At 39.0% G+C, this 26,974-nt stretch overlaps 1 long non-coding RNA gene across 8 annotated transcripts; it reads right to left on the bottom strand.

Moving 5' to 3' along the window:
* Nucleotides 926–26,788, bottom strand: LOC106506503. 8 transcript variants are annotated; one of them, XR_002339649.1, is made up of 6 exons: nucleotides 23,934–26,788; nucleotides 23,064–23,203; nucleotides 8,439–8,510; nucleotides 7,540–7,613; nucleotides 2,900–5,425; nucleotides 926–1,832 (listed from the first exon to the last, which is right to left on the bottom strand). It is a non-coding gene; the product is annotated as an uncharacterized LOC106506503 (long non-coding RNA). The 8 variants fall into 8 exon arrangements; XR_002339646.1 differs by having other exon boundaries at nucleotides 23,064–26,788; XR_002339650.1 differs by having other exon boundaries at nucleotides 4,763–5,425; nucleotides 23,064–26,788.

Below are 26,974 nucleotides of genomic sequence, written 5' to 3'. Positions count from 1 at the left end.
TTTTTTTTTAATATTGAGTTGTAAGAGTTCTTTGTGTATTTTTGATACTAAACCCTTAACAGAGATCATTTGCTAATATCTTCTCCCATTCAGTAGGTGACTTGTTTTTTTTAATAGCAATTTGCTTTTATATAATATGGATATTACTAAAATTTGCAATGAAGTTGAAATTTGATTTAACACTTCTATATCTAAAGTAAAAAATCTCGTTCATGTTATAAAATATTTTACTAAAACCAGTTCTTATTCAATATCCTACAAAAAATGATGAAAAGACTAAAAAAATGCTTAGAGGGTTCAGTACATTAAAAGTTACCATGCATATGATTCTAAGGTCAAAAAAGTTTGAGAAATTACTGTATCTAAAGTAACTCTAAGGAGTACCTTCAGCACTGGAGGAGAATAATGCAATTCCATCAGTGATTGCCATTTGGAGGTGGAGCCCCAAGACAATGTTTTTACTTAGTTTTTTATATTTAAATTACTGCCACTGTTAAGTACTTTTAAAAATGACATAAGCTCCCAAATAATAGTTATGACCAATTTAAATTGATTGGAAAACAGGTATGAATAATCAGCGATTCAACACTGACCCAGAGTCTATTGTTTTTAAATTATTTTGATTTAAAATATATTTATTGAATTTACAGATGTATCAGTGATGGCTGGTATCTGGCTACCAGTTTTATGCTTCTGAATACTTTTGAAAATTTAGTAAGATGCATCTGATATAGTTGTGTTAATGATTAGGGTACATTTCTCCCTTGTCATTACTATAACCTAGTAATGTCAGGCAACCTTCTTGTGCTGGTGCAAATTCCATAATGATAACATGGGAGGGAGAAATAATGTCCTAAAATAATACACCAGTAATTCAGGGAACAGAATCCTAGGCGAGATAACTTCTTTCAAAATGAGTATATTGTGACGAATTTACAGTGTGAAGGTTGGTCTTATGGATACCAGTGGCAATTTTTCTCTATGCTCACAGGGCAGATGACAGTCACATATGCTATTTCTTTGACATTCAAGGAAGCATATCAGAATTTAAATGGGATGATTTTAACCAATTCATATAACTAAGACAAGAAAATATTTCATCACTTGAACTACTATTAGAGTAATGGTATAGAATAAACTCACAAACCACTGTCACACACCAGTATGTCAAAAGTGAGAACCACCACCTTAGAGGACACGCTTTGTGGGACCCCAAGGGTTTTGAGATACTTGTGTTTAGTTTGTTAGGGCTGTTCTTCAAAGAGCCCAAACTGGGTGGCTTAAACAACTGAACTGTATTTTCTCACAGTTCTAGAGGCTAGCAGTACAAATATCAAGGTGTTGGCAGGGACTGGTCCTTTTGGTCCTTTCTGGAAGGCTCTGAGGGATGGTCTGCTCCAGGTTTCTCTTCTTGGCTTGTAGACAGTCATTTTCTCCCTGTGCCTTTTCATATCCTCCTCTGTATTTGCATGTCTGGCTTTGTGTCCAACTTCCCCCTTTTTTATAAAGACACCAGTCATGGGCTCAGGGCCCATCCCAGTGGCATCATTTTAAGTTGATTACCTGTGTAAAGACACTGTCCCCAAATAAGGCCACATCCTGAGGTATTGGGAGTTAGGACTCCAATATTTTTAGAAGGAGGGAGACAGAATTCAATACTTAACACTTGATTTGAAGCCAAAAAGTGCTTGGAATAATAAAATAATTTCTTTGAGAAGATGGCAACACCTTGACTAACAGTGAACCACAGCTGATTAAGGGGCAAAAGACTCTTCCATGAGGAACCATTCAGAGTGGTTGACATTATGCACATGATCTCCAATCATAAAGACCTAGAAATAAATATGGGAATTAGACTGAGAAAGTTGGTTTGGGGAAAGATGTTGAAGTCAAACCTTAATTGATATAACAAATGTAGGGCATTTCTTTATTTTTTGATGTCATGCTTCCTTCAGCCCTGGGCTTCTCAGTACCCATGCCTCCTCCAGACTGCTGCAAATGCTAGATGCACCCATATTCATGTTTATAATTTCCATTCTTGTTACTTCAAAGTTATTCATAATGAAAAATAATTAGCTTTTCATTTACACATTTTTTTCATGCATTTTTTTCTCTCTATCCTCAACGTGGGTAAAAATATTTTGACTAAGAATAATATAAAATAGGGAAGTCTCCTGTGGCACAGTAGGTTAAGGATTTGGTGTTGTTACTGCAGCAGCTTGAGTTGTTGCCATAGTGCAGGTTTGATTGCTGGCCTGGGAACTTCCACATACTGCTGTGCAGCCAAGAAAAAAGAAAAAAGATAGTATGAAATATATCAAAGATAGAAGTAAATCAAGAAGGCTTTAAGTTCTAAATATAAGAATACTTTCTTTTGGGAAATCCTGTAACATCCTCCCTTTTCAAGGATTGCACAGCACATACACAAACACACTTTTCAAATGGAGGCTAGCAAGGCTGTAGCCTGAAGCTTGACATGCTGTCTAGGACTGGCTGTGTAGTTTGTAACGTCCAGTGCAAAATCACAGACCTTTCTCATTATGTGATACAGCAGACTATCTTAATTTCGGTATGGACTAAGTAATCATTAGATAAATTCATGCAAAACTGGAAGCTTCATGAAGGGCAGGATGTGACCTCATGTTTACTCTTATCAAAGACTTGACTCTTGCTTACAGTTTCCTTGTTCTCTCTCGGCTGCTCTCTTCTGTCTATGTATCTCCCTTCCCTCATCTAACCACAATAAGGAGTGGAAGCATGAGCTCATGTGTTTGTGTACTTATGAAGGCACTGGTTTGTATTTTGTTTCATTTTTAAAGGAGTTGAGTCAATAAAAAAATAAACTTTGTATAGCACTTGACAGAAGTGGGCATGTGTTACTCAGCTTTGCATTACTCACCTTAAGGAATGTAGACAAAAACAACGTTTCATGAATAATAATTGAGCCTTTATAAAAGTTAAGTGGGATTTTTTAATGCAATGGAAATAGAAGGTCAAACGGCTTGGATGACTTTTTGTTTAAATTTATGCTTATTTTGTTAACGTCATGGTATTGGGCCACCTCAAGGTACAGAAATTTGACCTCCAGAATTCCTGGGAACTTGTTAAGCTAAAAGCAAAACTCTTGGGTCACAATCAGCCATTCTGTCACTGTATCTACTTGCCCCTGGGGTCTTCTCTAAGCTACCACTCTTGTTGCTAGCTGTTACAAGGGCATAGAGGAAAAACTCCGCCCTATTCATGGTGTGTAACTTTCCTGTGGGATTGTACCTACTTAGCAGACATAGTTGGCCCTGGAGAGGTAGATGAAGGGGTGTAAGGAAGAAAAAGGTTGATGTGTATATAGTAACTGAATTTTAATACGGCCACTCAACAGGAGATTTGTAGGATTAAGAATTCTAACATGTATGGGTTTGGAAAAGTAACCTGGTTTTTATATCTCAGGTGCTATGAATGAGAATTTCTTCTATATGATTGCCCTCTGAGTTGTATTACTATAAAGTATAGGTCTTGGAGAGGGAAGCAGAGAAGAGACTTCTTACAAAGAGGGGATGCATAGGTCCCTCTGTTCTCTCTCAAACTCTAGATGGTACCCAGCTGATGGGCACATCTTGCAGAATAGGAATGTGTCTTCCATGTCCCTGCTGCAGCCTCATCTTCTAGCAAATAGTATGCTGGGCTTATTCAACTTCCTCATCCAAGAAATGAAGAAATACTACTTGTCTCACATGAACCAAATGATGGAATATATGTGAAAGTAGAAAACCATTGTCTATGTCATAAAGATAATGGTATTGATGTGTGTAGCTAAATATAATATAGCCACATATAGTACATACCCTAGGGGGAAGGTTAAGTATTAACATATTTTCTGATTCTCTGCCAATTTTGGCTCAAGACTTCTAGTACCTTTTTATCCATCAGGATATCAAAAGCTAAAAATGCTAGATACATCACTTTTCACATATTTATAACTGTCATTCCTCTTATCTTCAGGATGTGAAACAGAATATACCATGTAAGGCATAATTTTCCTAACTAGTAATTCTATCCCCCCTATTTACTGCAAAACAGTATTTTATCCTTTTTAAATAACATCTCTATTTTTAGGGAAGTTTTCTTGAACTGCACACTACTGTATGTATGTGTTTCATAACAGCAAAGACATTGTCAGTAATAACTAACCCACAAATCTAAATTGACCCAGAGTGAAGATAGAGCTTTACATGATCTGAACATTGGCTTGGAAGCCACTTCATAGAGATGATTTATATTTTTTGAATTGCAAATGTGATTTTGGCTTAGCTCCCTGGGTGTTTTGTCATTAACTCCTGCAGAACACATGCTATTGAGAAATGAAAGGCAGCCTAACTGTAGTAAAATTAAACTTCCTTTGAAATTTTCCAAAATAACAATTATTTGAAGTAACAGTGTTGAAATATTTGCTTTCTGGCCATTCCTATAATGTGTTTCTTTACAGTACACTTTAAACATTCTTTATTGTTAACACTGAACCATGCAACTCTTTACATTTCCTCTAATTCCATCTGTCATATTTAGACAGGCAATGATGCTTGAGATTTTTCACTCCCTGAAACAAGCTCATGAGCATCCTTGGGAAAAAAAAATTCACAGAAAACTAAGACACATATGTGATGTATTCAAAGAATAAAATACTAAGTGACACAAAAAAAGTAATTACTCTTGAAAAATCAATCAGCAATTAAGACTAGGCTTGTGATGATCTGAGCTGTAAAAACACCTTTTGTGCTTGCAGTTTTCTGGATCTCTAGAAGCAGATCAAAATTACTTTGAATGTAAGGCAGCTGTCATCTGTCTGCCTGTGGTGGTCAGTGGCTTCTCTCCAGGCAGAGAGGGTTTAGGCTCAGTCTCCTAGTCAGTGGGCTCTCTTTTACCCTCCCGAGACCTGTAAACCAGGGGGTAATAAATCTATTGAGAAATGATAATAGGACCTATGTCCTTTTCAGGTACACTTGGAGAGGGTCAGAACAGTTGTTAGCAGGGACAGCTTTAAATCAATACTGCACATGCAAGAAGTAGAAGGAATAACCTGACTAGAAGGGTCCTGGGTGGTGAATCACCCTACTGGCTACTTTTCAAAATGGGGAAAGAAAAAAACAAAGATCCTTGTCAGTTTAATCTTTTCTAATTCCCTTATTTTTATCTTTATCAAATAGGCCCCCATTTTAAGTTTCAGGTGTTGGCTTTTGGGATTTGGGTTGTTAACTGGATGGCAGAGACTATTCACTAAAGGGACGAAGAATCCTTTGGCAGAGAGGCGATCTTAAGTTGGAATCAGGAAAGGAGCCTGGGCCTGATAATAAAGATGAACATTGTAGCGTGGGTGTGGAGCTGCTGAGAAGAGGGGAGCATTTGTTCCTTCATCTGTGACGGAAGCCTGGACCTGAGGAGGCAGGAAAAGGGAGGAAGGTGTCATGATGGATACCGAAAGGCTGTTTTCACTAAACCTTCATGTTCTGAAGTTTTACAGCAAATCTGAGAGATCCTTGTGTCTACATGGCATGCAGATTGGATTTAGCCCCTGGAGAGTGCTTTCTCAGCCTGGTCTGAGGAGATGTCACAAAAGTGGTTAGCAGTGAAACATGCCACACAAAGAGCCAGAGGCTGGTCTGTAGTGGGAGCACATGTGAACCAGACATCCAGCACGCAGCGGCAGAGAGCAGCAAAGGGACCCAAAGCAAGAGAACTGCTGAGAGGGCCCCGGCCACGTGGCTGGTCTTGTCCTTGGCCATGTGCAGATTGAGGGGCTCTCCCAAAAGTGCCCAAACAGTGCCTGGATGAGGGTAGAAGTCACTTGGGAATGGGTGGGACCACCTGTAGAGGTGGGGCTCATTTTAGGGTGATAGCATTTATAACCTCCAGGCTTGTAAACCTGAGGAAGCATGGATTCTACCCATCTCATCATGCAGGAAACTACAGAGTCTCTTCTGGATTGAGGGGACTCCTAAGTGGGGCTACTTAATTCCAGTTGCTTTTACACTTTTGGGCTTTAGTAGGGGTTATTTGGCATGATGGGCATTGCCCTATTTGTTTCTTTCCCACACCATTATCCTGTCTGCTTTGGACAAATTCTTTTGTCCTATACATGCATCAGAAGAGCAATACAAAATGGTCTTGTATGCCTTTTGCCCATGGTTGATTTGAAACTAGTATTTCTAATAATCACCCTTTCAACCAGTTTCATATTAAAAATTTCTCCAAAAAATGTAACTGATTAGTTTTCCTTTGAAATAGTCTCAACCCATTGATATAAGCTTTGTGCCTTTTGTGATAAAAATATAGACAAAGAGTCACTTTATATTTTGGGGACATTTAGAAGAAATCTACACCCCCAAAACTTGGTAATAGGGGAAATAAGACTGTCTTTGGGACATTAAGCCAGAAAAAGACTGCCTATTTATGAGAACCCAAGAACTTGTTTTCAATCTTCTATCTTTATAACAGACTTCCTGTTGGGAAAAGACAACAAGTAGATCTCTAGTTTCCTGAATGTTTAGTTAGGCTTGGATTTATAATTATCTAATTCTTCCAAAATGCTGGATAGGTAGGCATTATTATACCCATTTTACAGATGAAGAAACAGAGGCCCTGCCAGGTTATTTAATTCCCACAAGTTAATCTTTCCAGGTTACAGATCCATAATTTTGATTTCAAGTCAGTCTGAATCAGAGAGCGAGGGTTACAAAATACTAATGCTGTCCGTATCATAATCCTCTAAATAAGATTTCTGGTCACCCAGTTATGATTCAGTTGATCTTGTGGTAGAAAAGGCATGGGATGTTAAAGAATTTTCACCTTTTCAAAGCTCAGTAAGACATTCTGCTGCTCATACAGGCTCAGGAACCACTAACCCATAAGACTGAAAAAAAAATAAGCACAGCCACTCAAGTACGATTTAGGTGGGTAATGCTCTGTCTAGCCCAGAAGAGGTAGGTCTATACTTCTAATAGATGGGACCATTTACAGGGATGTCAAATTACGATACCCTGACACTGCTGAACACTCCTGTTTACGTAATGAATTCCCTATGTTCTAATTCTAGTTCCCCAAACCTTATAAAAATGTAACCTCCCTAAGTAGTTTGTCTTCCAGGAAAGAGTATTGACCTACCAATCCAAACATGTCAACTCTGCCATTGAGTTAATACAGCCATCTGTGCAAGTAGGGTTACTGTGAATCCCCAACATCCATACAATCTCTATGACAAAAGATCAGCCTGTAATTTTGAGGACCAGACAATGGACCTCAATGCATCTAAAAAGCAAATGCCACCTTGAATTCGTACCTGGTAGCAGCCTTCTGCTGGCGATGCACACCCCTGCTCTCAGATGACACAGGCACTTACCACTTATCCCTGCAAATGTTAGTATTAGAATTTGGTGGGGAGAAAGATCATCCACCCTATTACCAACAAATTGGTGAACACTCCATATACTGGATAGCTGTTTGCACAGGCTTCCCTCAAATACGGTCCAGTGCAGTTAAATTGCTGCTTACTAAAATGAAATTTGTCTTTCTCCACCTGGCTCCCTAGGGCATTCTGACAAGGGTCCTGGATGAGAAGACATGGCCTTACAAAAAAAAAAAAAAAATTCTTAATCGTCACAGATGGTCAGTCACACAGAATGTAGTGTTTTGCTCATTTAATTCTGAAATAACAATGTTATTTTCTCAAAGCTCTTGGGCAAGCTCTTCACCATTGACTCATATTAAAAAAAAAAGTTCTATTTGAGAATATTTGCCTTGACAAAAAGAGGTGAATCCATACCAAAGTCTTAAGTTTTGTGGAAATTTTAATATTCGATTATAGTTGACAAATGGGCTAGAAAGGTAATAGTTATGAGTAGTATTTATTAGGATAATGATGTGAACTTTATTCTTGTCTTTGGTGAAATCACTTAGGTATGTTTTGGTGTTGGCACCAAAATCTCAAAACTGTGTTATAAGTGTTCTCAAGTGTGGAAAGCCATCAGATCCTTCAGGCACAGCAAATGTTTGATGAGCAAAGAAGAAACCAATTACAAAGTATTTTCAAGAAGGCTTCAAAAAAAAAGGGGGGGGGGTAGGTTTCAACAGAAATTTGGAATGAGCACTAGATGGCCAGGCAGCTATTTCTCTTCTTAATGTACTGCTCAGAAGTTTCCTTGGCAGCCTACACAGGGAAGGCCAGCTTTGGCCCATGATCCTTCCTTTCATTCTTCCATTTAAGGGAGGGTCTTTGGAGCCAATACTCGGGAGCTGCTATGGGAGAAGCAGCAGGGCTGGAAGGGAGAGGGAAACCAAGAATTGACACTGTCATCAGGAACTAGGGTAAATGCTAAGTACCAGATCACCTGAGATGTTTCCCTTTCAATGAGGATTTAGGGGGAATGCCAAGTATTTTACCATGTACCCACCTCTTGTCTTTTTAAAAGACAGGATTTTGTGGAAATATAGTTCCGCAAAGGAGCTGCTATGATGCACATAACCTATAGAGCAACAGGATATGATCTTTAGACTCACACTGTATGGCTGAAACGTTTCTCTCAATACTGGATGTTCTGCATTTTATTAGACTAAAGATTTTAACTCAATTTTCCTGATGCATTTTATTCGTTTAGTATCACAAAGTTCAAGAAGCATGATATAAAAAAAACAGGGTTGCCAAATTTGCTGCCAAGAGGTCCAAAGCTAACTTGTAGCCTACTTTTGTAAATAGTTTTATTAGAACTCATCCATGCCCACTTTGTCCAGTAGTCATGTGGCTACTTTTGTGCTACAATGTTAAAGAGTCATGGTAGACTATGACCCACAAAGTCGGAAATGTTTACTATCTGGCCCTTGACGGAAAACATTTGTCAAGTCCTTCTATAAAGATATTTCAGAAAATGGAGATATGCAGTATTTCTTTTCCATGAAACCTCACACATCTCTTAACCCCTTTACCATAAAGCTAAAAAGAGTACAGCATGAAAATATTTCTAGCACTGAAACCTAGGGGCACAAAATAAATGCCATACTAATGCAAAGAACAATTTCAAGATTGCAATGGCCAGTTTGATTCTTTTAATTCTTTATTTCATGGTAATTTATAAAGTTGAAGGATTAAAAAATGCTATACAGTAGTTTTATAGGACATACTTTGAACTCTTAGCTTAGCCTTCAGTGTCTATTAGTTCTGAGAAAGCATTGAGAAAATTGTAGTAAGTGAACACTCAGGGGATAAAGATGACACTGGTTAGAAATACCAAGCTATCTGTACCCCCATGTTCATAGTTGCATCATTATTCACAATAGCCATGGTAGGGAAACACCCTAGGAGTCCATCAATGGATAAATGGATAAAGAAGATCTAGGAGTTCCCGTGGTGGCTCAGGAGTGATGAACTCACTAGTATCCATGAGGATGCGGGTTCAATCCCTTGCCTTGTTCAGAGGGTGAAGGATCTGGCATTGCCATGAGCTGTGGTGAAGGTCACAGACATAGCTCAGACCTGGCATTGCTGGGGTTGAGGTGTAGGCTGGCAGCTGCAGTTCCAATTGGAGCCCTAGCCTGGGAACTTCCACATGCTACAGGTGCAGCCCTAAAAAAAGGAAGATCCAGTGTATGTATGCAATGGATTATTATTCAGCCTTAAAAAGGTAAACCTGTCATTTGCAGCACCTGATGAATCTAGAGGGCATTATGCTGAGGGAAATAAGCCAGACAGAAAAAGATAAATCCTACATGGTATCACTTATGTGAATATTTTTAAAAATGGTTCAAACTTCAGTTATAAAATGAATAAGGTCTCAGGATATAGTATATAACACAGTATAGGGTATAGTTGGATAATCCTGTATTGTGTAATTGAAATTTTCTTAAATATGTTCTCTCTCATACAGAAATGAGAAATATGTGTGGTGACAGGTATATTAGTTAACAAACTTGAGGGGGAATCCTTTCACAATGCATATGTACATCAAATCATACTGCACACTTTTGTCAATTATATCTCATTAAATCTGAGGGATAGAGGAAATTGAACCTAGTTTCTTTAAACTCAGTTGAACAAATTCTTCCATGAATGTAATTGACATTCAGAAGATTTTTTTAAAAAGACTTTTTCCTATTTGAATCCTGTTCTTGTTTTAAACTTTAAGTGACACTGCCAAAGAAGCAACAAGAGGGAAGAGTTTCATTCATGCAGCAAAGGTACATTGAGCATCGAGGATGCAGCAGGCCCTGACCCTGGTACTTGAGCTCTAGCTTCACAGCAGAGACAGTCCCCTGTGAAACTTGGAAATGCACCTCCCCATCTGACTGGGATAGGGCCAGGAATTAGCCATGATTTGCAGAGAGAAGGTCTGTCAGCAAGCACACTTTCCTACTTGTGAGCTCAGACATCTGCCACCCAGAAAGATGTTTAAGAGGATCTGAGTTAATGTTTACCAACTGCTTTAATATCCTAGGATTTAAAAGGGCACATCAGAAAGAAATGGTCATGCTGGAATTTGGAGGCCATTCAAAAATTCACCCCTGCCAGTCTAATGGTTTGTTTTCAACATTTATTTAACCTCCTTCTGCTATCAAGAAACCCGAGTGTGCTCTGAGGAAGTTTATATCGAAGGAAATGGAAAAAAAAAGGACATTGTTTTTGAGTTGTTTTGTTAAGGCTTCTGGATGGCAAGAGTGTGTGTTTTGTAATTATGAAAGTTTGCCCAGCTTGTAGAGATTTTGTAGGTATAAGTCTGTGAGCCAACCAAGATTGAGTATCATGTAGTGCTCCCTTAGAAAAGCAAATATTGTTAGAGCACTTGAAATAATCAAGTCTGCCCTTGAAATAGCTATAAAGTGAACTTGGCCTCTGTTCAACACAGTCCAGTGAAGAGAACATGCCAGAGGGAAATGTTTTTGTCCACTGTGGAATGGCCAGCTGTCACTGCATGCACAGAATCGCCGGATCTGTGGGAATAAGCAAACAGTACTGTTTTCTTCACAGAAACTCATTTCCCTGTGCTTCATATTGACAATTGTGAGCTATATTTACAAAGGGGTTTCTATGCAAAAGAAGCGTGCATTAGGGTAGAGGCAAGTATTTACCCTAGCTTCCTTTTTATAGAGCCAGGTGATAACGCATTTCGAAGTGCTGGTTTGAGAGGCGAGTGTTTAATAGCACAAAAATGTTCTTTAATTAGTATTTATCTCAGCACCAGGGTGACATAAGTTGCTAATTATGCTGATACAAGAACAGATTGAGATATTCTTGTATGTAAAGGAGAAAGGGGTAATAGGCATGCCTTTTGGTTTTGGAGTGAATGTGATTTAATTTGACCCTAAATTAGCTTGGATCCTGTCTGGCCTGCATTTAAAATAGCCTTTCTAGTAGTTAAAGAGACTGTACTAGCTTTGATCTTGAACAGTAGGAATTTCTAATTGTATACTACATAGTTAATTCAATGTATCATCTCTGCACTTCATAAAGGCTATTTTTTAATCCCAACTTTGATTAGTGGAACTTTGACATATGTCTCAGGAGCTGATTATCTCCATAAGTGCTAATTTTTAAATAAAAAAATTTGAATGGAGAAATCTTTTATTTCTACCTAAGTTAAATGGAGAAATCTTTTATTTCTACCTAAGTTTAATGGAGAAATCTTTTATTTCTATCTAAGTTAGAGTATTTCACTAGAAATCTCCTTTATTAAATGAACTAAAACATGTGCACTGCTTTTAACAGGATCTATTAAATGGTAAGACCTCAATTAGCTCTTACTTTAATATTGAGAGAATGGTTATTTTAAAATATGGTTTTTAAAAGGAGAATCTGGACCACAGGTCATCTTTTCTCATTGTCGATAATCATTAATGTTTTCATGTCATTTGTTATGTGCTCCTCCTGATGCTAAACATTTACCATACAATAATTCATTTAATTCTCAGGCAGCCTTCTGTGGGGGGTACTACTGGTATCTTCATTTGCTCTGATGAGGACAATGAGGCACCGAGTATTGAGTAGCTTGCCTGGATTCACTAGCAAGCAACCAGCTGAGACAGGAACCCAGAGTGTCTGGGTCCAAAGTTTGTGCACTTTTGTCATTTTGCTGTTCTTCCATTTTAAAAGTTTAGTGTATATTTGGTTCTAGAATAAAGTCATGCCCTAGAAATTCTCTTTTATTCAGCACTCTATTGTACGCTGCTTATTGTTGCTGTCTATGATTATGGTAGGTATTAATTATGGTGAATCCACAGTAAGATCCAGAATCCCATTTGAATCAATAACAGACTGTGTAACATTTACTGTGATATCCATGTGAATTTGGAAGGGTCATCAATAGCACCATGAAAATAACTTATTAAATATTGTAGGAGCTAGGACTCCTTCCCCCTTTCAGCAAGCCAGATGGTGCTGATATGTGAGGAGTGTAGGACAGTGGGGTAAGCTTTCTGGCTATTACTTTTAACTTCACAAGAAGCCACATCAAGTGGATGACTATTGATGGAGAGTCTTGCTGGCCTCAGTAGCATTACATATTTTCAAAACTTTAATCATTAGTGTATTTCTGGAATCTTCTCAAAATAGGAATTTTTCTACTCATCTCTCCTATTAAGAGTTTTTGTTTTTTAAACTCCTAGAAAATTGGGTGACTGATACGTGTCCCACGTCCATTGATGATTTGAATTATTTGCCTGTATGTTTGCCCTAAGCACTTTATATTCTTCTCTGCCAACTTAAGCACAAAGTATATGCCCCCAAACAATATTCATCTAGCTAACTTTTATGATACGGAAATAAAACCACGTTTTAACAAAGGAGAAAGCTTTCACATTGGTTGGTTATTTCTACTTGTAGTTGATTTTCAGCTATAAGATTTACTTACAAAGCAGCTCAGGGTCAGGTCTCTTTGTACACAAAATGAGGTATGTGCTAGCCATCCCAATGATCCCATTTCTCATCTTTTATATTATGATGGTAGATTAAAGTGTTCTAAGAAGGGCAATGAAATGCTGTATAGGCTGTGGGAAAAGCTTATGTGACATTTCTTAATTACCACTAATTTTAGTAGTATTGCCATTTTCTGAATTTGGGAGAAACATCTCATTTACACTGTAGATGTATATGCATGAATCTTGGGCCACAAACTCCTATTTATAGGAAAATTTAACATGAACTTAATTTCTCTTTTTAGCCATAATCCCACTGGACTGGCAGGCTCTTTAGACCAGGGACTTCTGTTTGCAGTGGTGCTAAGTGGGAGCCCAAGCAGCCCCTCACTCAGCCTTCTTCTTCCATCACCCTGAGAAGAACCATATTTTAATTTAAGAAAACTATTCTCCCTTTCTTTGGATCAAGAGATTCCACACCCCATTTTGTAATCCCTTGTACACATTTTTCGAGAAAATATTTTTCTTTGTACAACTCTTTAAGTATCAATGAAAGCTAGGCCTTTGGGAAAGGAAGTCATTTCCACCTTAAACTTCAGGTGGTGAAGGTGAGGAAAGGTTATGAATGGAAAGGGGAAAGGCCAAGAAAAACAACATGGTATAACAGACTTAAAAGCACTGAGAAGCGTGTCTAGCATAAAGTTAAGTGGTATAGCACTATTAGCCGTTATTATTAGGACGCAAGTCCTTAGTCCTTGCTTGCTCATAATTGCCTATGTAAACAAAACCCTCAAGTAAATACATTGCATCTTATAAAAGCAGCCACTAAAGGGATACAATTTTGTTACTTAACAGATTTGCTTCAATAAAAATTTCAGGTGTTACTTTACTATTTTGTAAGGCACAAGGCATTGTGGGACAAGATAACCCTTCATTATCTTGGTTTATGGCCTTCAGGAATTTGTATAGTTTTTTCATTAAAGTTTGTGTTATAAATACTTCATTGAGTATTTAATATTTTTTTTCAATTCTGAAAGTTGTTTAAAAACTTTACCTGTTCATTTTCTCCCTGGTTTTATTGAACAAAAATTGACATGTAACATTCTATTAGTTTAAGGTGTACAGCATGATTTGATATATGTAGACTGCAAAATGATTACCCTAACATGTTAACACCCATTACCTCATGTAGATACTTTCCTTGTGACAAGAAATTTTAAGATCTACTCTTAGCAACTTTTTTTTGCACCACCATCTTTTGTTATATTTTTAAGCTTTTATTTTATATATTATAGTTGATTTACAATGTTCTGTCAATTTCTGCTGTACAGCAAAGCAATCCAGCCATACATATATACATATACACCTTCTCACATTATCCTCCATCGTGTTTCATCACAAGTGACTAGATATAGTTCCCTGTGCTAGACAGCAGGGTAGCAGTATACAGTATTATTGAATATAGTCACCATGCTACAGTATCACCCTATACATTAGAGCCCCAGAACTTATTCATCTAATAGCGGAAAATATGTTCCTTTTGACTCCTTCACCGATTTCCACCCACCTCCACCCCTTGCTTATAGAAACCACCATGTAGTTTTCATGTTACTTATTTAATATTGTATGACATTGTGGGTAAATGGTACCAAGGTATCGAAAGGAGAATAACCAGGAAATTATTTATTTTAAGTTGGAATACTGTGAATTAGACTACCATACAAACCGGCTTGATTGCTTAGCATGAGTTGACTGGTCATAAACAGGGAACAAACTGCTAGTTTGTGTAACTAATCCAGCTTAAGGTATAGAGAATGTCAGAGCATCCAAATAGCCACTATTTACTGAGCACCTATCACTTCTCATCACCCTTCCTGCAGCCACCAACCCACTAGTTGATCTTCCCTGGATTATTACAATGGATTCCCAACTTGTCACCAAGAGCCAGAATGATCCTAACAAAACAGCTCAAGGTAAAGTCCAGCTCATGGCAAAGTCCAGGTGACTCTTCATCTCACTGAAAGGAAGAGGCAAGGCTCCAGGTACATGCGGTCTCTCCACAGTCTCTGACCTCCACTCCTCAGTTATTCCTTCCTCACAGAAGCCAGGCACCTGCCCCCAAGGTGGGACCTGACCCTTGCTGAGCTTGCCCCCTAGGGTGCTCTCTACCCTAGCACGTACATGGCTCACTCCCTCACTCATGTCTTTACTCAAACATCAGCTTACCTGCCTTCTCCAGAGCCATCATAAAGGACCCTTTAGATTCCGTTTTTCCGAAGACCTTTCATGCTTTACATTTTTCTCTTTGCACTTACCATGATCTAACATTCTGTATTTTACAGGCAAACTCACAGGGTCAAGGATATTTCTTGGTGTCTCCCCAGTACCAGACAAATCATAGGTACTCAGTATCTGTCCAATGAATGAGTGCTTACTCCACATTTGGTACTGTGCCAAGTCCCTTAGAGGCACGATCTGTAATATCACTACAGTCTTAAGTGATAGGAGCCATAGGAGAAATAACATGAACAGACTTAGGTTTTATTAGGATCACACCAGCTGCTGGTACTAAGTTGGGAAGCTGTGGTAATAATCCAGGGCACAGAGGCTGGTGGTTTGGAGCAGGGTGGCTGCAGTGGAGGTGGTGAAAAGTGGTCACATCTTAGTAAGAACTCTTAGTAAATGAGGACACTGAACAAGAGAAGTTAGATATCTTGTTTAAGGTTACCTAGTTACCAAGAAACAGTTGCTAGATTTGGATAAGACAAGCTAGTTCTTATCCACTGGGCTTTACCATTGCTTACACCACAAACGCTGGACGATAATGAAGCTTCAGGGTGAACACTACCCGTGGCAAACAATTCAATTTAATACTGGCTTCTCGGAAAAATGATTAGTTGTATGTCCAGAAATTGAAGAGTAAATACCATATATGAAGCACCTGTTACATAATTAGATACTAGTTGCTTGATAAAAAAATAGAGCTATTCAGGCAAAACATCTAGGTTGTTTTGTTCTTGTTAGGTATGGTTTTAGGTTTTTTTTTTTTTTTTTTGCTGGAAAACAAGCAAGAACATTAAAATATATATCCCAATATCTGCCTAAGGAATGTTTTAAAGGAAACAAAACAAGGAAGGGTAGTGACGAAGAAGAGACAATGGATACTATCCTGAGGGTAGCATGAATCTCCATAAATAATTCAAGATACATAAAATTCTAAAGAATCTGACTTTCGGATTCAGTTTGTAATCCATTTGATAATCTGAACGAATCCTGCAAGTTTCCCTGACAACCAATTTTAGTAACATAAAGAGCTAGCTGTTAATTGGTATTCTGAGTTCATAGCTGGTGTCTCTGCTTCTGTCTCCATGGTAACCTAGCTGTCAGTTCTCAGAGCTAGCGTGGTGGTGAGATTTCATGTGTCTTAACCCACATGTCTCTGGCACAGTCTTTTACTTCTTATCTGTAAATGTGATCACTTTTGAGCTATTAGCACTATTGCTAAAAAACAGTTGCTCCACTGAAGTCAGTTTCATCCTTCTCCATCCTCCGTATGTCACATGCTTCCATTTTAGGGATTGTGTTTGTATGATTGTCTGCACAGAAAATTCTGCAAAACTGCCACTATGTGTAATATAGATGTTTCAATATGTAAAAAAAAAAAAGGCATCACATAAATAAGGAATACTTATTCAAGAGTATTCAGCAGAGGCTAGTGGTAATGAATACTGATTTGAGGAATAATTGCCAAATTAGAGAAATGAGGTCTAACGTTTTCTGTACTGAGAAAATAGTCTCACAATTTTGTTGGAAAATACAGAGATCCTTCATATATCCCTTTTCTAGCAATTTCCTAGTAAGTACAAAATAGGGTTCCTCTCCATTTGTGACCTTTTCTCTTTTTCTTGAACTACCACCTGTTTTTACTTTTGACTTTCATTAGTTCTTTAATTTCAGCCCCTGAAGTAGAATAATTTCCCAATCACAACTAGTCAGCTAACTAGTCATAGTCTCCCTCATCATTACAGGTTCACTGATACTGTGATGGAGGCAAGGAAAATGGTCTGGGCCACGTGGAGCCACTGATCCTCTTCAAGAGGTATCCTACACACCAAAAATAAAGCTAATTTATATTCGTTCAACAGTAGTTCCAAATTCTGGGCTTTTCATCTGCTACCCTTAGGGCCCTTGGGAAAAGCAAAAATATTTTTAAAAATAAAAAATAAGTTGTAAAAGAAGTCCCTTAATTTTCTTTCTCTTAGAATCAATCATAGTTATGTGCTCATCAATATTAAAATACCCAGTTCTCTAGAAGAAGGAAGATATGTAGACTATCAATTTTCATGATGCAAATAGTTTCACTATGGTTGATTTCAAGCTTCCAACCTGGTGTCACTGAACATGGAACTGGAGAAAATACTAATGATTGTCACTCACAAGTCAGAACATACCAGCTCCAGTGCATCACCATTTAAGTTTGGTATGGGGCTTAGATGACCCACCCTTGGTATAAAAAACAAAACAAAGCAAAAAAACTGGGTGTAAAACTCTAGAGATCAAATTCTTTCTCCTATGAAGTGCTTTCCCCACTGTTTGTTTACACAAAAATTAACAGCCTATTGGGAATTTCCGTCGTGGCGCAGTGGTTAAAGAATCTGACTAGAAACCATGAGGTTGCGGGTTGGGTCCCTGGCCTTGCTCAGTGGGTTAAAGGATCTGGGCGTTGCTGTGAGCTGTGGTGTAGGCTGCAGATGCAGCTCGGATCCCTCGCATCCCTTGTTGCTGTGGCTGTGGTGTAGGCCGAAGGCTACAGCTCCGATTAGACCCCTAGCCTGGGAACCTCCATATGCCGCGGGAGCGGTGCTAGAAAAAAGGCAAAAAGACAAAAAAAAAAAAAAAATTAGCCTATTGAGAAGTAGTTCACACACCATATACTTCATTTAATTTCTCTAATTCTCCATTTCTTTTAAATATATGTTGCTGGCCACCATATGCACCTAACATTTGTGGAAAATAAGTGTGATTTTAAAACATGCCCACAAATTCTTAGATACTCCTCCCTTAAAAATGCAGAGCCTAATTAACCTTCTCTTGAGTGTAGGTTGTACTTAATGACTCTAAACTGTGGTGGAAGTTGACAGTATATGGCTTCCAAGACAAGGTCATAGAAAGTCATGTGGCTTTTTCCTTGCTCTCTCCTTTGAAAGTACTACTTTGGGAGAAGGTAGCTGTCAATGCCACGAGAGCCCTCGGTTGGCCAGTGCCGTATGCTCTGTGGAGATCTCCATGTGTCCTGAGGTTAATTAACTGGTGAAATCAATTCAAATTCCTGGAAGCTCAGACAGTAAACTTCAGGGCTATTACTGACAGCATAACAGGGGTCACTGGTGCAAGAAAGAGATGATGTGTATTTGAGACAGTATCTTCTTTTGCGCTTTTCAATCAATAGTAAAGTGGAAATAGCCTAGATGTGATCTGTTTTACTTAAAGCTTTAAGTGGATTTTTCTCCTTTATACGTACACCTAGTCAAGAGGGAGAGAAGATAAACTTTTAATATCTGGCCTGTATTTCACCTTGAGTTTCACACTGTAGGCAGAATAGAAGATTTGCAGGTGTTTTACTTTTGAACAGTGCAAGATTTATGGCAAGCCCTCCCAGAGTTACTGACTGCAAATACTACTTCAGAATTTTGCATTTTAACTTGCTACTACTGAAGAGGCACAGCACTGGCCCTAATGATCCCAAGACTGACATCTGGAAGAAAATACTCCAATGAATCCTAAACCTGTGGATCACTAAGTATGGTATGCTAAAGAAATGCTAACCTCACTTATAAACATGAACAGTGTGAACAGAAGTGCAGAGATGCACTTACTAGAGATTTATCTATACTTGGGGAAAAAACAATGATATTTTACATTTTTTCCATAATGTCTTCCTCAATGTGTTTAAGGCTGTTGCACAAATTCTAAGGTAAAATGAATTAATGGGATAAAATGAAAACATCTTAGCAAATTAGGCTATTTCTCAGCTCCTTGTAGTGGACTTTATTCTACTGAACAAACTGCAAGTGGACTGCCTGGCTGTCTAGCTACCCATATATAAAAGGCATCTTTAGTCTAAAATCACTCTTTGTCACATTTTCTTCTTTGTTGCAATTTGTTTTAAAAACTGCTGCTGAAAAGCAACAGCTGGTCCTGTCAAATGCTTTCTAAAAATTCTAACACATGAGGAAGAGTTATTTCAATTCAAGCATTTGTTTTATCTAGGGCTAGATAGTAGCCTTCTGAAGAATGGAGTTCTCAAATAATTCCCTAATTCCTAATACTGTGTTTAAATAAATTAGCCAATGAGGAATTAAGTTATAGGCATATGAAGCAGAAACTTGGGGTCCCACTCCACCCCTAAATAACCAGATTACGTTCCAGAGACAAAACGTGAGAGGCGTTTGGGTTTTGGGACTCCTCATAAAAACCTCTTAGGCTTTCAGACTTCAGTTTCTTTAAATGAAAAATTACATAAAGTAAGGAATTCTAACAATTTCAATGTAGGTGTAACTTTGGACACTTCACGTAAGATTCTTTTCTATGTGTGAACAGCACGGGTGGGTAACCCCTAGTACACAGGGCTTAAAGGGAATTAACAGTTACACTGCAAGCTATTGGTGCCTGGTATACTCAGAAGACACCTCGATCTCGAAGATTGAGTGTTGGTCAGATACTAATCATAAGAGACTCTCCTCCACAAAAAAGAAAAATAAACTCCCTTTCCAGAGACACAAAGCCAGAACAAAGAGCAAATTCAAGGAGTGACTATGGAATAACACTGATGTCCCAAAGAAAATATAGCTGTCCTAGAGCACATATTTCAAGCCCCAGAGCGCACAGTAGTTCAGTCTAGACAGCTAGAGTCAACATTTACAGAGAAGCCTATAGCAAGCCCGGTGGCATTACCAGGTGATTAATACTCATACTTTAAGACCATATTTAAACAAGGGAATAATCAAAGTCTGAGACCAAGGAAATCAGAATCAGGCAGGAAGCAGGTATTCCAGTGCAAATAGCATATTCCATCTAAAACATGGGACTCTTGAGGATAGGCAAGTACCTTCGTGGTCTTATAACCCACTAATTCCTTATAGTTCACTGCCTATAAGCATTCAGAGTAACTTGTATAGTGAGTCACGTGTAGGATCTGGGTTTAGTGGTTCTCAAATCCAACTGCCTTTCTTGAAAGTTCACAGGTTAATTGTAAGGAGCTCTGAAGGAGGATTGAGTAAGGAGACTGGCTCACACCTTGCTTGCATTCTTACATGTGCTATGGGCAGAAATAAACTACCCTCTGTGCGCAGTCCTTGCTTGGTGCTCAAATGAACAAGCAATCTCCTTCAACTTTTTCTAGGTTAGAGAACAACTTATTGTTGCTTTTAGGCTGAGAAGGGCCCCTTACCTGCAATTGAGTTCTTACACAAGTGTGATGACATGAGATGCCTGAGTGATATTGTAAGAGTTTTAAAGCTCCAAATGGAAGTGGATTTAGAAGCATGATTGGCTTTAAATGCTTGGATTATAGGGAAATCTGAGAGCTGGAAAAAAGACACCTCCCCCCCACACAAAAAAAAAGAAACTAAAGCTTAGATCAGGAAAGTTCTGAGGGCTAAATCTGGAGACACATGCATATTGATATGCAGAGAAAATAAGGGTCAATCTGGAGTTGGTGGAAAGGTCTGGTGCCCGGGCACAAAAAAGGGACATGGCTTAGAGACAATGGGAGTTGACCGGGTAGCTCTTAAAGTGAGCTCTAAGTCCCAGTAAGACTGAGCAAGCCGGGTGTCAGAGTGAGCAAAGGGTCCTCTGCCAGGAAGAGCTGGTGGGGAGAGAGAACAAGGAATAAGGAAGGTCTGAAAAGAGCAGTGCCTTGGAGGTCAATCAAGATCTGTTAATGAGGAGACAGATGCAGCTGTAAATATGTGACCAGGATTAACATTAACTCAAAGTCTATAGGAGGCACATGTTAGGCATTTTACATTATTCTCATTTAATCCTTACAACAGTTGGAAATAAGAGTATACTAACTCACTTAACAGATGAGGCAACTCAGGGGCAAATCAAGTCCCTAATAGGTGCAATATAGAAAGAACAACCTAGAATAAGTAAGTAGTATATAGCCATTGGGACTATGTTTGTCAGAACATGGATCAAGTTTCGGCCAGGAACCAGAGGACCCTGCTAACTGGGGGATGCTGCAGATAACAAGGAGACTGTTCACAGATGTGGACAGGCTTTCACAAAGCAGTGGAAGATAGTATCATACCCTGGAGGGGGCACCAGGAAGAACATTATCACCCAGAGCTTAAATAGCTAAGAGGGTGTAGTTCCTGAAAACTCAAGATTTCCTTGTGTGAAGAGGGCTGCCTGACAGGTGTTATGAGGCAGCCAACTTGCAATGGCTGAACAGAAAGGGAGCCTGAGACTCAAAGACCTTGTCCCCATTCTCCTCCATCCTTTGAGGGAGCCTGCTGAAGGAATCAGAACATGCACCCTCTCTCCTGGGCCAGAAAGGGTCTGAAGGAGAAAGTCAGAGATATTTAGCCTGGAGAGTCACTCTTTTCTCATAGCGAGGTCAAGCAGGTCACAAGTTTCCCTGGGGAATTAAGAGCAACTTGAGTTTGTTTTAAATGCAGATACCTGCCCTTGCTTCCCACTCATTACAGGGGTTCTGAATTATTAGGCCTGGGATAGGACTCAAGAATCTGTTTCTTTAGCAATGCAAGATCATCAGCAGGTATTCACTGGCTCACGTTAGGAGAAAACTCTCCTTAAGTAGAGAAAGGGCATCCTCTCATTGTAGGCTGCCTTTGGGAGCCAACTTTCACATCAAAGTCCCTCCAGAGAATTTCCTGGGAGAGTAGCATCCTCTGACACAGTGTTTGATCGGTTGGTTGGTTGATCGGCCAATGAATAAAGCCTTTGAGAGTTGTCACAACTGAATTTGTATTCCCTACTCCATCCCTAAAAATGTGATATTCTCCAAGCCTGTTTCCTTATCTCCATAATGGAAATGACAGGACGTAATTCCTAAGAGTTGCTACAAGAACTATGTGTGATTAAATGTTAAAAAAATAAAGATGACTAAGCACAATCTTTGGCACAGAGTAAATGTACAAATGGAATCTAAGCTGTTCAATTTGTGATGCTTTGTCAGAACCCATGCTCTCTACCCCAGCACTAGATACAGTATTCAGAGTCAAAAGTGCCACAGTGTGAAGCAAACTATATGCACTTAATTCATGCTTAATAATGATTTAGTTTTTGTACCTCAAAGCTTTAAGTGTAAGCCTAGGAGAGAAATGTCAGGATAAAGAAGGAAACCTAGTTTTCCCCTCATTTATTCAGATTAAAGACACTCCTAGCAGGCTTCTAATGAGTTGGGGAGTAATGATTAGATTTTTTGGGGGAAAAAATTTGTTTCTGGAATATTTTGTGTGAAAGTTGACTTGCTCTACTCAGGAATGCTCAGACCTAGGAACCTGAGTATGTCTAAAATAATTTTAAAGAATTTTCCCCTTTAGTTAGCAAACAACGTCTCATTGTCTTGTTCAAGTTCAGGTGGCCCACACAGTGGAGTCTTTAAATCTTTTCCAAGCCTCTCTCCAGCAACTCTCCACAAGCTTAAGTCTCAGAAATTGCTAGACCATCTCTTCAAAGCATCCCTCAGAGCCCTTCCAGCTGCAGAGCTAGAGGACACAAAAATCTTAGCATTGGAGAAAAATCTGTGTGCCTAGGGCAACCTCCCACTCCAAAAGCAGCTTATGTGTCACATTAATAAGATGGAGGGGAGTACAAGACAAAAGACCAGTTTTCAAGAGGAGAGGGCTTTTTCTTCCTGTATAAAGTAGAAGCAACCTGGGTTGGGCAATGGACCAGGCAGGGAGTTGGGACTCTATAGGAATCATCTCCCATGTTAACAAAGACAGTTAAAAAAAAAAAAAGTTAAGGATTAGTTACATTTTCTGATAGTAACTTCTGAATACCCGACCTTTTTACTTCTATGAACTAGTTCAAGAGGAAAAGAAAAACTAGATTACAAGCTGAATTATTTTGCCTTTCTGCCGTGATTTTAAGCAAATGGCTTCAACTATGGGTGAATTAGTCCTTCAGGGAATATGTGGCAATACCTGGAGACATTTTTCCTCGATTTGACTTGGCCAGGGCAGTTGCCATGGCATCTGGTAGGTAGAGGGCCGGGATGCTGCTAATATCCTGCCTGCAGTGCCCAGGACAGCCCCACAACCAAGAATCATCAACATTGAAATTTCTGTAGGGTGGAGATTTAGTACGGATTTAGAGTATTTCTAAGCATTTTAAGTTGCTATTTCAAGCCTTAATGAGCTTCAGAATCCTAACAAATTACCTGGGCCTCTAGATAAAATTTGATTAAGTAGTTACATGTATTAGACTTTTATCACTGTCTTGTGCCACCCAGTGTTGAGTTATTTAAGCCATTATTGACTAACTGCCATGTTATCTTGAAGGAAACCTGATAGCTAATGTCCAAGTTCATTCTTACGGTAATAAAATTTTAAAGTGGAACAAACCAAGTTTCACTAAGAGTAACTAAGCCAATTTAGCATTCAAGATTCCTTAGAGACAAGTAGGAGATAGATCAACACGTGTGGAAGAGGAAGAAGAGCCCTGGTGGAACCCACCAGCACGAATAGGAGAGAGAATTTTTCAATTAACTATTTTAAACTCCCCAAGAGATGTTTTAGAATACATATTTAGCTTTTTTAAAATCACAAAAAGTTATTGAAGGTAGCTATATCACCAATTCTGTGAAGGTAAAATACACTTCCTTTATATTTTGGCTCCTTTCTTTCAAATTGTCCTGTCAATGGATTTTTTTCTAGCTCCTTGGGGGAAACCTTCCCACTTTAGGAAATACTTTCTGATATGACCTTAGTTGAAATTTACTTTGGCCGCTACGCCTTCCTTGAGCTATCGTCACCACTTTCACAGCTTAATACTTAAACAGCACTGCCCCTTACACTGTCAAGTTGGTAGGAAAAACCCTTCCCGGCTTTCGGAGGCATTATTGTTTTGCAACAAAACGGGCCTCATCTTTTGTTGGGCTGTTCGGAGAATGGAAGGACAGAGTACAGAGGAAAGTTAGAACTTAGTGGTCAGAAAGATTATCGAAGGGATTAAAGATCCATGAAGTTAGCTAGCTTAGCTTCAGCTGTGTCATGGTCATCCCCTCAATTCTGACTTCAACAGATAGAAAAAAAATCTTTAACAGAAGCAGCTACTGCTTAACTATAAATAACTTTTGAGCGTTCTTTCTTGACCATAACATTACAAAAACTCAAGTCTTCTGAAAACTGTGAACAAAAAAAATCACTCAAAAAAATTTACTTAGTTAAGATGCACTTTTAGAAAACTTGCCCCCACCCCCTGCCAGAGTCACTTTACTGAAAGACAACCGCTCGAATGCTGAAAAGACACTGAGATTTACAGCAGAAAAAAAAGAAAAGAGTTGCTTCGCAAGACAGCCCAGCTAAGAAGAACGCGAACAAAAATCAAGCCAGCCTCCACAGCGGTAAGGGGCTGGGCGTATTTATAGACGCCGGAGTAAAGCCAGAGGGTAGTCTGCAGCGTCGGGAGCATGGGGGTGTGGGGAAAGGTGATTGGGAAAAGGTGTGTAATCATCCTTCTGCGCAGGCGTAACTACAGGGCGGATGGATTTAAAAGGTCACTGAGGGGACATGCACGCATGCGCACTTGGAGGGTTGGTGGTCCTATCCAGTCTTCACCACACAGCTGGAACTAGACTCAGCTGACTCCAAGTTTCTGGAAACTCTCAGGCAAGCATCGTATTGTTTAGGCTCAGGTGCTGCTTGGATCCCATGCAAGTCTTAAAAGGACCTGGCAGAGTGATGGCAGGTGAAATGGATTTGACCAATTACTCACAGGTTCAAGCTCTTATCTAGGTAATGTCCTCTCCATTCCCCCAGTTGGAAAAAAATATATATGTACACACATTCCTATATATTTAGATTTTTTAGAAATTCTTCTCACATCTAGACACTATCCTCATAGAAAGCAAATTAGGTGGTTGGCTGTTTTTAATCTATGTAGAAAGTGACAGACTGGGCATAAGAAAGATAAAATGGCAAATCCAAGATGGTTAAATCAGTTTTGTTTTTAGCTCTCAATGGACATGAACATGGACTGGCTTTAAGTCTTCAGAAGTCAGGACAAAGTGGAGATGACCACGTGGACCTTAGCAGCCTTCCTCTGTTGCCCTCTGGGTTTTTAGCAACTCTGCAGGGATGGCGGTTTCCTTTCCATTTTCCCTATCTACCTCATTACCTTTTATTTCAAGCTTAAAAATCCAACCTGTTTTCTTAGATTTCACATTTTGCCTGCCTGGGATTCATTTCTTGGCCAGTGTAATCGAGAGTTCCATTTCAGAACTTTCCAGTGCTTTTCCTTCTTTTCACTGACCTTTAAGGAGTAATTACGAACTCAACTTTCCCTGAGGGTCTCAGGCTATACTGTGGTTTACTTTCTTTTAACAAAGGTATGCAGAAAGTATACTCTCATCAAGAGACCTCATACTCACTTCTGAATGCCTTTTTCTGGGGCTTTCTTCGAGAGTGTTTCTCTCAAAAGAACACTCAGTGGTGTCAATTCAAGAATACAGGAGAGAAACTGACTCTGCTCAAGCACATGTAAGTCCCTGAAACATCCCTAGATTAGAGTGAAAAAAAAGAGTCAATAATTGTTTTATTATTTGGCACATTTTCTATTATATTCATAGAAATGGAAATGAAGCTTTAAGAAATTAAGCAAATCACAAACTACCATGAAGAAAAAAAAAAATCTTCTTCTTTTTAAAACTTCATTTTTTTAAAAAAAATTCAGCCTTCACAGAGTAAAGGTGAATTTTCAATTCTATGTTGTAGCAATTTAAAAGATTAATTTGATTTTCTGTGGTAACAGGACAAGAAAAGTCACACGTGTAACTAAAATCACTCCTCAGGATCACAGGTTTTTCAAATTGTAGAAAAGCAGCAACACGGTCAGTAGATTAGAATCAATTTTCCCTCCTCTTGTTCAGCTGTGTGTGGGAAAGAGCCAAAGAGTTGAAGAAATAAAAAAATCAGGCAGATGAAAAAAAGAGGAGGGGAAAATTAAAGGAGACCAGAGAATCTGGGAACTGAACCATCAATGGCTCCTGAAGAGCTATGTTGTACATGGATGTACATAAAAGGATGCCTAAGGAAAACAGAGGGGGGTGCGTATTTTGTTTGTTTTAAACATAGTACAGACTGTGTGGTCTGATGAGAGTTGCCATTAACCTTGATGGCCTCGCAGTTAAGGGGTTGGCAGTGTCACTGCTGTGCCTTGGATTCGAGCCCTGGCCCAGGGAACTTCTGCATGTCACAGGTACAGCCAAAAAAATAAATAAAATTATACAGAAAAAAAATGAATTTTTGTTAATAACTAGGAAGTTGTTATTTACTAGGGAGACCCTAAAATGTCCGACGAGCGACATTCCAGACTCTGGGAAAACTGGATTCTATTACAAAGTTCCAAATCTCACAATGTAACCTCTAGCCTCTCCCCTACTTGCTTCTAAATCCTTTGGTACCAAACCCCACATGTCTAGTTGTAAACCTGTTCAGCTGTGTTTCTTTCCCTGCCATGCTGACATTAGCTTTTCTCCCAGCTCTGAGTTTCATTGACATGTTCTATTGCATAAAACAGGAGCAACATAGAAAATGATCTGTTTGTATGTTCCATGGAATGAGGCGGATTAGAAATGAATGAGCTGGAAATATTTCAAAATAAAATAATATTAAAGGCTATGCTTTTTTTTTTTTTTCTCTTTTTAGGACTGCCCTTGTGGCATATATAAATTCCCAGGCTAGGAGTCTAATCAGAGCTGCAGCTGCTGGCCTACACCATAGCCACAGCAACACTAGATCCAAGCTGCGTCTGTGACCTACATACACCACAGCTCATGGCAACCTTGGATCCTTAACCCACTAAGCGAGGCCAGGGATTGAACCCACATCCCCAT

The sequence above is a fragment of the Sus scrofa genome, chromosome 16 (assembly GCF_000003025.6).
Source record: "Sus scrofa isolate TJ Tabasco breed Duroc chromosome 16, Sscrofa11.1, whole genome shotgun sequence".
NCBI classification, from domain to species: domain Eukaryota; kingdom Metazoa; phylum Chordata; class Mammalia; order Artiodactyla; family Suidae; genus Sus; species Sus scrofa.
Note: the sequence above shows the minus strand (reverse complement) of the source record. Positions and strands in the feature narration are given on the sequence as shown.